This window comes from Prunus mume, linkage group LG4 (assembly GCF_029339155.1).
Source record: "Prunus mume cultivar Tortuosa linkage group LG4, ASM2933915v1, whole genome shotgun sequence".
NCBI classification, from domain to species: Eukaryota; Viridiplantae; Streptophyta; class Magnoliopsida; order Rosales; family Rosaceae; genus Prunus; species Prunus mume.
The window spans coordinates 4,902,288-4,914,839 of NC_142701.1; positions in this window are offsets into that span (position 1 = coordinate 4,902,288).

Sequence of the window (12,552 nt, forward strand, 5' to 3'; positions counted from 1 at the left end):
GACTTGGCTTGGGTTCGGCTTTGTCCAAGATGGAAGGAAGATATTCGGATGCCGGTACGCATGGGTTGCGACCCCATGTAATGCATAGAGGGTTATGTGGGACATTCGGAATACATATGTCGCCAAGGCTTGGGCGACATGCAAGTATGACAGCTTGCGTGTATAGCTTGAGGATGTGGGCTATCGTGGGCGCTAAAGGAATGACCGAAGCGAAGTGTGGGTAAGCCCGATGGTGTGTTGGATCGCTATGTCTTGACTTGGACATGGCGAGCCATGAGTTAAGCATGCGGCGTGGTCGATCAGTTGGCGTGTCTTATGCAGCGCTTGATGTATGGGCGTCGAGGGTTCGTTGCGGATCGGAGTGATTGTATTGTCACATGGTAGTATGACTCGTTGTCTAGGGGAAGACGACACTTGAAGGGGAACCTCTCGCGGAGTTGTGAGAGTCATGAATATCATGAAGTGGGAGAAGGTGGTGGGATCGATGGGATCCTAGGCGCGCACGGGTGTGCTTTGAGTGGCGAAATTTGTGTTTCGCTTCGCGCCGCGCCGCTCGCTCATCCCGTGACAAGTGGTATCAACTGCAATTAGGGATTTGATTTACCCTAATAAATCAAATCCCTAATTAATCAAATCAAATCCTAATTCAATTGGGTAACTCCTCATTTAATTGGGAATCGTGGTAATTAACCAAATCAATTATTAACCCAATTAGGCAACATTCAATTTAATTGGGTAATCCCCAATTAAATTGAGTAACTCCCAATCAGGTTAATTAATTCCCAATTAGGTCAGATAATCCCCAAATGGAATGAATTATTTGACCTAGGGTTTTGATTTAATTTGGTTACCACAAGCACGTCAAAGACGTTGTCCTAAAGCCTTTGTAGCCTCCCTACGTGCAGGTACTGACAGTCTACAAGACTCCAAGATATGATCCCTTGTACACAAACTCAAGATCCACTATGAGCACATTCATAGAAGGATATAGGTATCCAAGTCACATAACCATTGCCCAAAACAATAATATAAAGTAGATAATATATATAAAAGTAGAAAAGGAGAGAATTAGTTTGTGGTGGTGATTGTGGTATGTGATATTCTAATGGTGTATTGCGTGTGTATCAAATGTGAAGGAGGAGTGGCCTTTTATAGGCATTCAAAAACATGTAATCTTCACCAAACAAAAAATTAAGGCATTCACCAACCAGAAATAAAACCTGAATATTAAATATTTATAACCCCACAATAAATAAAATAAAATAACTAAAATAATTAATTAAATAAAACGATTAAATTTTTAAAACCTTTTAAAATTCCAACATGTCCTCCCATCTGAAATCCTGCTTTTACTTTAATTTCAACAACGAAGAAAAAAGGTGAATTTTTCCAGCTGAATTGGAGATAAATCATTACGAAAATTGATCTTTCCTAAGTGACTTCGTAGCTCTTTGTTTCAAGGAGGTGAAGCTTCTATGATGGATTTTGCTTTGTTTTCATCCACTTCAATACCTCTTTGATGAATCAAGAAACCTAAAAAATTCCCTGCTCTAACCCCAAATGCACATTTCTTGGGATTCATCTTCAATTGGTGTTGTCTCATTCTTAGAAAAACCTCTCTCAATTCAGCCACATGATCTGGCTTTTCTTGAGACTTAATGACCACATCATCGATATATACTTCCAAGAAATGACCTATCATATCATTGAATATAGAGTTCATGGCTCTTTGATGGGTAGCAGATGCATTTTTTAAACCAAATAGCAACACAATATATTCAAAAGCGCCTACAAGTCCTGGACATATAAAAGCTTTGTTGTGAATCTCCTGTTCAGCCACATTATACCCTACACTCCCATCCGTGAATGACAAGATCTGATTCTAGGTAGCTCCATCCACTAGCATATTTGTCATTGGCATGGGTTATTGATCTTTTAGAGTTGCCTCATTCAGATTTCTATAGTCTACACAAATTTGGATTGCTTCTGTTTTGATTTTAACAATTGGGATAATATTAGCCAACCAATCTATGTATATGGCTGGTCTAATGAAACTTGCTTTAAGCAATCTCTCAATCTCTTCTTTTACCTTCAATTCTGTCTCAATAGACATTCTCCTTCTGCCCTGCTTGACTGGAAAATATCCCAAACCTGTGTTCCACCAAAGCTCTGTCTAATCCTGGCATTTCAGAATAATGTCATGCAAAGCGATCTTTAAACTCAAGCAGTCACAATGGTGGTTTAAGATTAGACTGGATTAGGTCTCTTTTGGCTGGACTGGATGTTTTTGCATTGGAACTGCATGTCAGCACCTTCAACTAATAAAGATTAGCTGGAAATCGATACCAATTTGAGATTGGCAGAGCTATAACAAGTTGAGCCATATAGAGGCTGGCAAGATGAGCAGAACTACATGCTGGTTCCTGTTCTTGCTAATTTTAGATGATCTAGTAGCCTCTAGATAATTTTAAGACATCAAGTTGTCTTTGTAAATTTTGTTCAAGTTCTTATATGAAGAAATACCTGACTTCTACATGTTTTATCTAATTTGCTGAATTAAATTTGTAAGAGAAATTAATCTCCTTTGAATTCTGTTAGATTTACCTTATTTGGATTGCAGGGAAATCTTGTTTTCTTCTTGGTTTTCTAAACTTCTTCTTAATCTGGATTGCTTCTGAAAGAAGATTGCTTGCTTGCTTTTGGTAGTTTTAAGATCGTGTGCTCTTTGATTTCTTTTGATCAAGCTGGATTGATTGTTTGGTTTTTGCTTGATTGGGTGGTTGGCTGGGTGTCTCTTCTCTAGTCCAAGTACTCTTGTATTTATAGGAGAAAATGTGATGATGGATAATGCTGAATATTTTTGATTTTGGAGTAATCCCTCTTGAATGCACATGTGGCAAAAGTTTTGTCAGATAACCTACTCATCAATGTTCCTGAATGCCTCCTTTTATTTTGCAACAACCAGACTAAAGTGAGCAATAATGACTAGATTCTTCGAATGTTGGTACCATAAATACTTTCATGGTCATCAATTTTATTTGTACTCTTGTATTTCAGATATTCTTTTTTTATCCTCTTTGCTTTGTTTCGTTCCTTTACATGATTATACCTATCAAAATAGAAACAATAATCTCCAACTAGTATAGTGAGTTCTATGTTATCCTTTGTATAAATTGTGGAAGCATATATTTCGGTCAATTAGTTTCCTAATTAAATCCTATTTAATTAAAGAAATTATAATTGATTTAAAATGAGAATATCTCCCTAAATCAAGGATGATATTTCCACCGAATCTCCTTGATTAATTCCAATTTCTTTTGTTTTTGGTAAGAATAATCCTAATTAAATTGTTTGGGCCAAAAAAGAGGTCCACGCGCCAGCCCACTTCTCACAAAGGCCCACAAAAGCAGAAAAGATGGAAGATTGGGCTTCGATTCAAAAAATAGAGAAAGCCCAAAACCAAATTGGAAGGCCCATGTCTTTTACAAAAATGGCAGAGTTGTAAAAATGTCAAGATTAAATGGCAATCAACCACTGAAGCAGATCAATAAAAAAATGAAAGAAAAATTGGATTAGACCCGACACGGCTCTGCGATCTTTAAACCCAGTGCAAGGTCAGCAGATCTTTTCGAAAAGCCTATTCTCAGAACCCAAGTGACTACCTGACTTAGAAAAGTCAATAATTTCAACTATCACAAGAGAGTTGATTGAGAATTAAATGAAAGCAGGTCATTAGCAGAAAGACTTCTCTGAAACTCTGGGGCTAAAAGATCATAATCCTTTTGTATACAATTCTGCATCAGAGCAGGTGCTCTTTCCAAGAGATAAGCAAACTACAATCTCAAAAAGATAAGTGGGAAGTAGGGAGTTGTTCAAATAGACAATCAAAACTAACCATCACAGTTCTAAACTCTTACAAGGAACTGTTAAATTGGAAGAAAGGTTAGGTTTTCCTTCAAGAAAACAGGGAAGTGATTGCCTTAAGAACTGACTATTGAGGCCGTATCTGCTAGAATTGATAGAACCCCTTTTCCTTTGCATTTAAAAATGAGAAATCTTTTGAGAGTTTTTGCCGCCCATTATTAAAAGAATTAGAAACCTTATGCCAAAACATTTCTTATAAATATAAGAGAGGGTGAATAGGACACAGGACAATTAAAAAAAAAACCAAAAATCAGTCAAAAGACAAAAACTCAAAATGATCACTTGATCTCAAGGAACCTTCAAACAAATTGAAGCAACCAAAAGCTCATTGAGCCACAAGAAAGAAGCCAGCTACAAATCAGTTTCAGACTTAGAGAAAAGTCATTTAAAACGAGATTTCTCTCGTTGCAAATTTGTTTCAGCAAAAGCCAAAATAAGCGAGCACAGGTTTTACAAATATGAAAACCTCAACAAATTTATGGAGCCACGATCAAGCGAGCAGGTATCATAGTGCGATTCGGCTTAGTAATCCTTGAGTCCGACCACTTACGCCCCCTTGGTGAAGAGGCCACCTCTGCCAAACTCGAACATTAGCATCGATTTGGTGAAACTCAGCGATTGAAATTCTTGCGATCCGATCCGGCCGCGAGCATACCCAATCTGGCGGGTCGAAGCTTTTATCTAGGCGAAATGGAAGTCCGACATTCTTTTGCATTTCTAGAGTTGGTTTCCCCTCTTGAGTTTTGTAAAAGGCCCTTACGCCTAAAACATTTACTATCTTATTGTTTATTTTGGCGAATTGCCGTTTTGTACTATGAAAAATTATGAAGTCCTCACGATCTGAGGCAAGAAAAGAACTTACTTGGGAGATATTCCTCACCCAAATTCACAATCGCTTGTTTAGAAATCAGTAACTTGGGGCGCAAGTTTTCTATTTTTGAAGTCTACTAGGATTTTTCATTACTAGCAGTGACACGTTCGCACACTAAAGAAAGTTGACTTGTTGACCAGTCAATGGTTTTCAAGTCAATGGGGAACTTTACCCTTCCATCACAGGAGCAAACACAGAATGGGTGAACAATTTGGCATGCTCAGTGGGACTTCTCAGTATACATACTCCTAAAGAAATTTTCTAAAGTATATGAATATTGGAAGGACTAGAGTCAGAAGAAAGTGATGCGGACAATCAGCCCATGGCGATGCCGGGCGAAGTTCTAGGGTGGCTCCGGGAGGTTCATCAGATCTGAGCCGTGTTCCAACGGAGGCCCTTTGCACAAAGCCAGGATACTCGAACAACATGGCAGACCATGATGCAATGACAAGTCAGCAGGCGGTTCGGGAAGGACCAAGAGGCTGCTATGGCGGGATTCCAAAACTAGATGTTGTAGTCCAACAACTAGACCTCCCTTACGATCCTCCACTAGGATTGGCATGGCCATATCAGGAGAACCCTCTCATTGCACAGATAGCTGGAATACCGAGGCATGGAGAGATCCAAGCTCGGCGAGAAGGATAAGCCCCTCCCATCCAGAGCATGAGGTTCCGGTCGGCAGAAGGCCTGCACGGTTTAGGTTCCCGAAATCAGCGAACCTCCATCTATTCCACAACCTGTGGCCCCTCGTGATCAACCCTTGGTACTTTTCCAAGCACTAGTTGTGTTGCCCTACAGACCCAGAAGGATGGATCCTAATCCATTCCCTCTACCCAAGAAGGCGGATGGGAATCAACCCTTTGCCAACAATAGCGAGAATAAGCTGGGGGCAAATTGGAGAAATCATCCGGATCTTGAAAAAAGGAAGAACACAAGGAGAAGTTGCCGGGCCATACTGAGAATGGAGCAGGATTGACCACGTCCGGCCCGAGCGAGGATGAAATCGCATCTGTCGAGAATGACATAGGGGCACTCTGAGAGAATGATCGGGGAAATGATGGAGCCTAAAGCGAGAAGAGGAAAGGCCCACCTACTGAAAGCCATATTCGCTTACATTGATCGAGATACCTCTATCCCAGGTTTCAAGGTGCCACACTTCACCTTGTTCAACGGAGAAGATCCCCATGCTTCATCAGTTGAGCATATAGACAGATTCTCTGTCCAATGTATAGCCATAGAAAATAACCCTCTGTTAAAGCTAAGGCTTTTTAGGAATTCTCTCTCTGGACAAGCCTTCACCTAGAACATCAGTCTACCAACTAATTCTGTTCAAACCTGGGAATAAATGGAAAATGTTTTCCATGACTACTATTTTCGGATCCAGCTAGAAGTTACCATCAGTAATGTTGCTGTCCTCAAATAGAATGAAGATGAGCCTGCTCAGAACTTCATAACCAAATTAGAAAACTCAAGATGAAGTGTCAGATCCCTATGGAAGAAACGCACTTCATCCAAATGGCTCAAACCGCCCTTAAAATCTCTATGAGAAAAAGATTTGACAGGATGCTATTTGGAGATCTGGCAAAACTGGCAAACAAGGCATCTAAATATGAGGAGCTGCTCAGGGGAGAACAACATAAGAGGAACAATTCCAAAGGCACATACTTCAAATCCCCTTCTTCTTTAGTCCATCTAGTTGAGGTGGAATTAGAAGAAGACATGGAAGGCTCGAAGGAAAGAGAAATTGTAGTGGCAGAAATGGCAAAATTGAAATATCTCATCAGCTGCAAGGCTCTTACAAAGCCACAAAAGGACCAGAAGCCGCCACCATTCACAGGAAGGTTTGTTCCAAACAAACCAACCCAGAACAAGGTCTATTCCTTCGATCTAACCAAGGTTGATGCTTTGTTTGATAAGATGCTGCTACAAAAGGCAATAGAGACACCCCACAGGTTACCCAAGCCAGAAGAACTCAAGGGTAGACAGTATTGTAGGTGGCACAACTCTTGGAACCATTCCACCAACAGCTGTGTTGTCTTGAGGATGTCATACAAGAAGGAATAACAGCGGAAGGCTAAAGCTGGCAGAGAAACCTCCAGCGATTACAGCAGATCCCTTTCCCGACCTCAAGTCAACATGGTCAGCAGATTGGCGAGAACAGAAGAGGCAAACTAACATGAAGCTAGCTCCAACAAAGCGGAAGAGTCACAAGATAAGCTAATGAAGGCCAAAGGCAACCATCTCGGTGGGGTATTTTGTGCAGCAAGTTCAAGTGTGAAAGTGGTGGAAGTAACTCTAAGCAGTAGTGTACGCCTAGCTTTTTGTGAGTTGGAACATCATACCATGAGCCCAGATTCGGCCCCATTTAAGGAGAGTCAGACAGAAGGACTATCTATGGCCTACTCAGCGCAGCAGAAGGATGACAAAGCAGCCAAAGAAAGAAATACCAATTAAGATGCGAAAATGACAAGCCTTTGGCAGCTATCATAGAAGGCGGATGTATTTGGTCGGAAAAAGCAACATACCAACTCAGAATTGACGGAACTCGAAGAGGAGGATTCAAGCGCAATCGCACCTTCCTCAAGAACATGGATGATGCACTAGTACTTCCGAGGACCGATTACGCCAAAGAGGAAAAGTGCATAAAAACTCCTCAGGCGGAACAAACAACCTATCGACCACAAGAGGCGATGAAGAGAATCTCCATACGGACCTCCGTCAATCTGCCTCATCCTCGGTCAATCAGCAGAACCTTCACAAATACAAGGTGAATCTGAACCTATTCCAGCAGAAGGACAAGAAGAGTGGGTGAAGAGTATGAAGAAGAGCGGTTAGACTATAAACCTCTGCAGATGACGGTGCACTCCTCAAAGGAGAATAAGAGGACTGGACAGAAGAGTATGGGGAAGAATAGATGGAGTATGATGGAGCACTAGATGAAGAAATCTAGGCTTTCCAGATGTTTAGTCTCAATCAACAAGAAAAGGATGGAGCTGCAACAATCTGATCCATTACAAAAAGATTGTTGATATATTGGGAAGAAAGGAAGCTCTTTATGCAGAATCCAGCCATTAATATGGCAGAGTTCACTCATGAGAGCACTGAAAAACATGAAGAGAGTTTACAAGAGGAAATACTAGATTTTGCACCAGTAGCACTAGATGACTCTTTGTCAGAAGTGGAAGATCCATTATAGGAGATAAACTTAGGGACAGAAGAGGATCCAAGACCAACTTTCATTAGTGCACGATTGAAGGAACCACTCAAGAGTGAAATCATTGCACTTTAAAATGATTTTAGAGACTGCTTTGCTTGGCATTATCATGAGATGCCTGAATTAGACAGAAAGTTGGTAGAACACAAGCTGCCAATCAAAGAAGGCTACCTTCCAGTCAAATAAGACAGAAGAAGAATGTCTATGGAAACAGAACTGAAAGTCAAGGAAGAAATAGAAAGATTGCTCAAGGGAGGATTCATCAGACCAACCATTAATGCTGATTGGCTCTCCCCGTGAGAGAAACACTAGTACAAAAAGTGAAAAAGACGACCAGAAAAAGACGACGGTAGAAGAAAAAACCGTCGTTGTATTTAAAAAGACGACGGTAACAAAAAACCGTCGTGGATAAGTGACTTAAACAACTAAAAACCGGAGGTACTGTTGAATATTTTTTTATAACGATGCACACAAATAAAAAAGCGTCGTCTTATTAAAAAGGTTTTCTTCAGAGTTAAAATCTGACCAAAAAACAACGACGGCAGGTATGACAAGCGTCGTCTTTTAAAAATCAAGTGTCATTTTTTTGGTAAAGACGTGGTTGTTTTGATAAAAACCGTCGTCTATTATATGTAAAGATGATGATTTTTATACAAACCGTCGTCCATTATATGTAAAGATGACGCTTTTTATAAAACCCATCGTCTATAGTATGTAAAGATGACGCTTTTTATAAAAATCGTCGTCTATTGTATGTAAAGTCGTCTATTGTATGTAAAAATGACTCTTTTTATAAGTCGTTATCTATTGTATGTAAAAATAACGCTTTTTATAAAAACCGTCGCCTATTGTATGTAAAGATGACTCTTTTTATAAATCGTCGTCTATTGTATGTAAAGATGATGCTTTTTACAAAAACCGTCGTCTATTGTATGTAAAGATGACGCTTTTTATAGAACCATCGTCTATTGTATGTAAAGATGACGCTTTTTATAAAAAACCGTCGTCTATTGTCTATAAAGATGATGCTTTTTATAAAAACCGTCGTCTATTGTATGTAAAGATGACGCTTTTTATAAAAAAAACCATCGTCTATTGTATGTAAAGATGACACTTTTTATAAAAAACCGTCGTCTATTGTAGGCAAAGATGACGCTTTTTATAAAAAAAACCGTCGTCTATTATATGTAAAGATGACGTTTTTTATAGAAAAACCGTTGTCTAACAATTAAGAGTTTATCTATACTTTCGTTAAATATAACATAAGATTTTGTGGTATCCACTAGTGTAAATATTTTAAATTGAAGAAAAAATTCAGTCATTGTATTCATATAGGGTCAATGAGTGTAGCTGTAAAAAATCATCAAAATCAAAGTTAAAATAACCTTTAATTCATGAATTTTCATTTATAACCATTGAAATTTTTTGTCTCGTTACTTGATCTCTAAATGTTTATTTTTTCCGATTTTTGGCGTATATGACCTCGAAGTATAAACAAACAAGTTTGATGGTTGGATCGTTGAAACTAGTTTCTTAGAATGCGTATGTCATCAAAACAATATATTCATTAACAATTAAGAGTTTATTTATACTTTTGTTAAATATAACATATGATTTTGTGGTATCCACTAGTGTAAATATTTTAAATTGAAGATCAAATTCAGTCATTGTATTCATATAGGGTCAAGGAGTGTAGCGGTAAAAAATCATCAAAATCGGAGTTAAAATAACCGTTAAGGGCTCGTTTGGTACGTCGGACAGTACTGACTAATTTCCGTCGGATAATATTAATCATTCGAGAGTCTGACTATTTATCCATAATATTATAAGGCGTTTGGTCTTTATTAGGATAAATAGTCCGACTAAGATTATCTTGTGTTTGGTGATGTTCCGGATAACATCAGATCCGACTATTTTTAAAATAAAAAAAAATTCTTTGATAATTTTAATGGAAATTGAGATTCAAATGACACAAATTTTTTTTGGTAAGTGATAGGATTTTTAGTACCTGCGCAAACAGGGTTAAAATCATTGAAAATACTTGCAAGAATACAAGGTAATTGTAGTATAAATGCTCATGCAAGGTCGTTGTCCCCAAAGATTGTTTGACTAATCTGTAATTAAACTAACTCTTAATTAATAACTAAAATAGATTTTATCAAAGATTTGAAGTTCATGAATTTGAAAAGATTAACTAACAGTAAAAGAAATCTGAAAGTTGGGAAATAATAATAGCAAAGAAGAAAAACGATTTCTTTTTAAAGACTAAGAATTTAGAGAAAACTAGGGTTTAGCCAACACCATCGCAATCCTATGCAATTCTATCAATTACTTATGAATTTCCACATATATGCTTTGAAGGTTAGGTTTTCCTAATGCATATTTTCCTTGTGATGTTCAAGCGAAAACGTATATCTAACATGCAATCCGTCTGTGATGTTCAGATCAAATCTAAACATGCAAGACTCATTAAGTTTTGTGAAAACCCTTTGAAAAACCATGCAACCCTTAAGAGCGTGATGTTCGCCTTAAGTGAACTTACAATTACTAATCACAAGAAGCCCTCCTCAATTTCAGGGTGATGTTCCAACAGAAATTGCATCAAATTACTTGTCTACATATCCTAATGGTGATCAGTCATTAAAATAGATAGATAGTTTTAAACACAGTGATTAATAATTCAAAGCAAACATGCATTCATTCATAAGCAGATTAATAAAACTACATATTCATGCTAGGCTTACGGCCTCGCCCTAGCAAAGGGAATTAGTTACACATAATCATAATTGAAATCCAAGAAAATATCATTCGAATGAGTAAGAATGAAAACACCTGAAAGTAGCGAAAATCCAAAACCCTAGCAATTGCTCCAAAAGCCAAAAAGAAGTTCTAAAAGGAGATTTCTAAATTGCTGTGAAAAGAAGCTTAAATACCTCCTAAAACCTAGCTACCCAATCCCCACAAGGAAACTAAGTTAAAATAAAATAAGACTAGGAAATAAAGTCCAAATTGGATTAGGAGAATCTGCCCAAATCTGTCCAGCCACGTTTTGGTCTCAAATCTCCTCCAAATCTGGCCCAAGATAGCTCGTTTTAAAGATAAAAATATTCCGAACACTTCTCCAGAAGGCCACGAACCCATCCGAGGTCATCTTGGGCTCTAAAATCGCAATAAAAGCCCAAAACGTCACTATTCCAGCATAGCGCACTGCTCCTTTATTTATTCGCCAGGAAATCATCGCTTGGTGGAAAAGTCTGAAATTCTGACACGATCAAGCTAAGTGACTCACGAACGTCCTCCAACTGGAATTACTCCAAAATTCGTCCATTTGATTATGTTTTGCTCCAGAGGAAGTTGGAAGACCTATATTAGAAATATAATTCAAAGTATCAAAATTCTTCCAAAATATTAACCAAAATATACTAAGAATGGGGTTAAATATATAATATAAAATCGACTCATCAAAATACCCCCAAACTTAGCTTTTTGCTTGTCCTCAAGCAAAACAAGACTCAAACAAAAAATAAGAACTTAACAAACTGGACACTTGACCAACACTTAACTAGGACAAAATTTCCACCTTCAAGTTGCAATGCATAGCAAATTTTAAAAACTAGAACATCTTTTCAATAGATCCAAGTAATCCCACCACAGAGTCTAAGCTATTTAGAATCAATTAGAAAAGAATTCACAAACTTCCTTCGGTGTAAAGTGAACCATCATAGTTAAGGAGACTTGACTAAAACCCTTATCTCTCATCCCTTTTATTCATACTTCACATATATTTCTTTTCTTTTTTTTTTTTTTTCTTTTCTTTTTTTTTTTTTTTTTTCAGTAACAGTAGTGGTTGTGCAATGTTGGTTCCCTTAAGCTTTCGATCCAACCCATGTAGCGAGCTTTAGGTCAATGACTCCCAAACCACTAAGGCTTTAAGGCATTAGGTGTAGAACACCCCTAAGGACTTATTAACTCAAGCTGAAAAGGCTACGAAACCAACTAACCACCCTGCCTCATGCCAAAACTCTACCGTTTGACTCAAGAATCACTGCTGATTAGGCAGGACTGGCCCGGTTACTAGCAAAGCTTCAGGTGAGGCAATTATTACTTTATAACACATACTAACTTTATTTGTATAAAGAACAAAAATTAAAACACACTTAGACAAAAGTAAGTATTTCAATCTCACTCCCCAAAACCATGTTGGTGTGATGTGCAAATTTCAAAGTATAATTCATGAATTAGTGTCTAAGCAACAATAAATAGAAAAGACTCTATTGTGGGATTAATCTTTACCATGTCCATTTGCTCCAAAGTTTAAAATAATCTATGGATATTAACTTAAACAGAAAAATTTTAAACAAGACTCAAAAATAAAATAAACTCAAATTTTATTTCCCACCCCCAAACTTAAATCACACATTGTCCTCAAGGTGTGGAAAATAAACAAAGGAAACAACCAAAGAAGTAAATTAGGAGAGAAAGAAAATAATAATAAAATAAAATAAAAGAAAGGAACATAAAACAGAAACAGAGAGTAAAGAAA